General features: G+C 44.1%; 1 long non-coding RNA gene across 1 annotated transcript; it reads left to right on the forward strand.

Moving 5' to 3' along the window:
- The first annotated feature begins 2,530 nt into the window (after positions 1–2,530).
- Positions 2,531–3,901, forward strand: LOC140629426 (uncharacterized). Its single transcript, XR_012027260.1, has 3 exons — positions 2,531–2,643; positions 3,060–3,208; positions 3,687–3,901. It is a non-coding gene; the product is annotated as an uncharacterized lncRNA (long non-coding RNA).
- The last annotated feature ends 446 nt before the right edge of the window (positions 3,902–4,347 follow it).

Below are 4,347 nucleotides of genomic sequence, written 5' to 3' on the forward strand. Positions count from 1 at the left end.
TTCATTTGTAAATAAGACACTAATCTTTTCCTTCCAAGGAGTAGCTAGGCCAGTTATTAGTAAAAGAATATTGATAGCCTTTGCTCATCATGGCAAAATTGAGGATCCTGACCTTAAAAGTCTTAGTATTTGGAGGAGCCTTAATAAGTCATTTAGGAGAACAGCATTCCATAGTTGAAGATGGCTAGATCTATAATCAAAATATTTGGGTAGAGTCCAGGCTATACTATTACCTGTCAGCAATTTAGCTTTCCTCATCAAGGCTTATATGATCTGGTCTAGGGAACCTCTCTAGTCTTGTTTGATAGTCTTTACTTCTTACTTGCTCCATTTCAGTCCCTATGCCATTTCTCACACATTTCAAAAGAAGTGTTCTTGCTGCCAGGCCTTCTGTTCTTCCTGTTCTTTCTGCCTGGGATGATCTTCCCCCAGAGACAAGCTGACATTTATTGGGCAGATCCAGTATGTTCCAAGGGGTTATAAATGCTTTGCATGTTTGTTGTGGTGAATTTTCATGATAACCGTATGAAGTGTGTAGTGACACTGGATGGATGAGAAAGGAGGCAGAGTGATCTGGCAAAGGCAGGATTGGAACGAAGGCCTTGGCTCTCACAAGAAGTGCTCTCATAGTACACAACACCCAGGGTGTGGTTCCCACTCTTCCTTTAACCTCAGAGCTCTTTCTTGGTGAGCATTTCCTGACTATCTTATTTAAAGTGGAATTCCTGTGACTCTTTCTGTTTACTTAGCTTTATATTTATGAACAGTACTACATATTACCTGATTGATAATGCCTGTTTACTTGCTTACTTCTTTGCTTATCTCCCTCACTAGAATATATATTCTATGAGGGATGGACATTGTTCTGATCCGTGTTACCACTCTATCCCCTGCATCCAGAAGTGTACTGAAATGTACTGAGAGAGGATACGAATTGAGTTAGAATTTTTATCGGGTTTAAGGTATCTTACTCTTCAAACACTTGCAGAGCACCATTTTGTGTCAGATTCCATGACAGTTTGTGGAAATAGGAACGTGAATGAGAATGATGGGGACTCCTACTTTTCTGCTTTTCCTGATGCTTTTCCGGCATCCTAGAAGAAACAAACATGCAATTAACAGACAGTTGCCCAGGATAAGCATCCTTTTAGGGCAAATATAAGGTGCAGCAGGGAAAGGAGGCTTTAGGGAAAGCTATTCCGAGGGGTGATATCCGTGTTGAGAGCTGAAGGATGGGCTGAATGGGGATGCAAGACCATTTGGGGCAGAGCAGATGACAGAAGTCCCTGAGAGGGCACATTCCAGTTTATTATTTTTTTAAAGATTTTATTTATAGAGACAGAGAGAGAGGGGCAGAGAGACACAGGCAGAGGGAGAAGCAGGCTCCATGCAGGGAGCCCGGCGTGAGACTCGATCCCGGAACTCCAGATTCAGGCCCTGGGCTGAAGGCAGGTGCCAAACCGCTGAGCCACCCAGGGATCCTCCGCACATTCCACTTTAAAAGCAGTTCACTGTGACTCAGATATAGACTACGAGGGCCAGAGTTTACTGTCTGAGGCTGGAGAATAAAGTTGGGTTTTCAAGGGTCTTGAAAACTATTCCAAGAAGCCAAGACTTTATTGTCTGAGCATTGAGATGCCACTGAATGATTTTTAAATCAATGTAGTTTTGATTTAGTATCTGATTCCGTTTACCACCTTCAGCCACATAAGTTGGCAGCATTTCCACTTTCTGGATGGGACGAATAAGGCCCAGAAGAACACATTTCAATGTTGGTGGAATTGATTTAATTCTCTTAATGACAGTGATATCAGGGCTTCTAACTCCTACCTTCCCACCCTCTCTCCTTCCTTCTTTCTGGTTGTTATTCTTGTCAAACATAAAGCTATTTATCCACCATCCTTAACTTTTTCCAAGGAATATCCATGCACTCACACAGCTTCTAATAACCAGACCCCTGAGTGAAAGCCAGTGACCTCACGGGCGGCAGGGCTTGTTTGTGGCTGGATACCATATTGTGCACCGGGCTGGAATTCTCTGTTCTTCCTCACTAGGAAGCTGGATTTGTACCAGGAACCTCTTATCTGAAAAGGCAGCTCTAGGCTGGGGAGAACAGAGCTGGTTTGACGAAGTGGAGAGGCGCTCAATGTTGGTCTGGCCACGCTTTGGGCATGCGTGAGCGCTCACAGCAAAACACAGCTGGCATGTCTAATTTTAGCCTTGACTGCCTTGAAAAGGGACCCTTAAAGGAAATATATTTTCGCTGAAACCATTTGTATTATAATGTAACAGCCGACAGACATGTCAGAATATTACTTATTATTGGTGGGGAAAAACTCTGTCAGGTAATTGTGCTTTTTTTTGTGATGACATCGGGAAAGTGATTAAAGCATCCCTGAATCAAAATCATCATAGATAGACAGTGAGAGAACCAGAGCTTTTATTTATGAAGACGCCTGTAAACCTAATGGGATACCTCCTTTGATGCTTACAAAACGGATGTGAGGGTAAGAATGATCATTTCGGCTATGGCAAGTGGGTCCTTGTGATCTGACGATGCAGGGCTTGCTAATAGTAGTCCTGGCATAGACTCTCAAATTTCTTCAATGCTTAGCATCCTCCGTGTCGTCCGAGAAGTAAAAGGTTAGTTTCTGGACCGGGTCTTGGATTCATCTGGCTTTCGTATGTTAACAGGTTCTGAAAGCATCTGGGACACACTTGTTCCATTTTAACCAGCACGGGTCGTCCGTCTGCTTTTATTTTTGTCTTTCTCTTCCTTCCTCCCTTCGTCCTCTCTTCCCTCCCGTGGTCTTCTGTGTTTGCTTTAGCAGTGTGGCTTACCTTGCCACTTGGCAAGAAAAAAAAGGCAGCTCTTGTGTGGGGTAGATGGAGGGAAGGATAAGAAATAATCCACCACCCGAATTTGAGTTCCCTGGGTTCAGTTCCAGCGGCAGCAGCTTTGCTGCAAAAATTGCTTTGCTGTTCGAGATAGCCAGCAGAGGGAATCAGGACTTTGCTTGCAGCAGGGGTTGAAGCAGGCTTTTTTTTTTTTCTTGGAGGAAATACTGCAGCTTTCTGGACTGCATACCCTGCTCCCTGGAGAGGTTCCACCCACCAGCTGGAAGGAGAGGAAGTGAATGAAAGGACAGGAGGAGCCCGAACACCATGTCACTCTGGAAGGGAGACAGCAGCAACCAGGCTGTGCAAGGTTGTTTTGTTTTGTTTTCTTTTCCCCTTTCTCTTTCTTTTTTTTTTTCTTTTTCATTTTTTTGTTTTCTTTCTTTCTTTCTTCTTTCTTTTTTTCCCTTTTTCTTTAAGGTGGGGAAAGAGACAAACAGGAGACAGGAAGCTGATCTGCAAGGATTCGGAGTTGTGCTAAAAAGACTTTGATTTTTTTCTTCTCTCCCTCTTTACAAACGCTGGCAATTGACATCACTACAGACAGCCTGGGTAGAGAACAAAGTGCCTCATCCCAAGTGGACCCTGGCAGCTGGGGGAAGGAAGGCAGGATCTGGGAAGGCTGTGTGTGTGTGTGTGTGTGTGCGCGCGTGTGTGTGTGCGTGTGTTGTTCTACCAATACCTTTCCTTTTTTCTTTCTTTCTTTCTTTCTTTCTTTCTTTCTTTCTTTCTTTCTTTCTATTTTTTTGGTGTGTTTCTTTTTTAAATTCCTGCCGTGTTGGAACTAGTGAGTGGTGGAAGACGAAGGATCTCTGAAGCCTCATCAGTCATCGGGACCATCAGGAATAGTGGTTTAAGAGGACGCTCGGCCTGGGGCACCATACCGTGTCATCGAGTTCCCTGCCTCGGAGATAAAGATTCCAGCTACATGGGTAAACGCCTGGATCAGCCACAAATGTACCCCCAGTACACTTACTACTATCCTCACTGTCTCTAAACCAAGGTATGGCTCGACCCACAGTCTGGCAAGCAGTGTGTATCCTGCACTTGGGATGGGAAACAGGCATGTGGATTATTATTTACCTCCCCTTTCCCATCACCTCTTCCTGCTTCTTTGAAATTAGTAACATAGCAATGGAGTTAATGAGGCAGAGGAGAATATGAGAAGAAAGCAAGCCCTGGGATTGTGGTTTTTCTCTTCTAGCAGAGATAATAGTTTCGCTCGTGTTCCTTTGTTGTTATTTGGCAACATAAAGATGTTCCTGATATCCGTAGTAAAGTGCTTTGCAGATGGACAGGGTTGTTAGAAAGGAGATTGTGACAGTGATTATCAGGAACAACAACGATTTCAGAGGCTTTTCTGGTGAGCTGTTCTTTGTGGCTCTGAAAGGGTTTTTCTCACTGGATAGGATGCACCAGGGTGGGGGCAACTCAGACTTTCAATCACAG

This window comes from Canis lupus (genome assembly GCF_048164855.1).
Source record: "Canis lupus baileyi chromosome 5 unlocalized genomic scaffold, mCanLup2.hap1 SUPER_5_unloc_4, whole genome shotgun sequence".
NCBI lineage: Eukaryota > Metazoa > Chordata > Mammalia > Carnivora > Canidae > Canis > Canis lupus.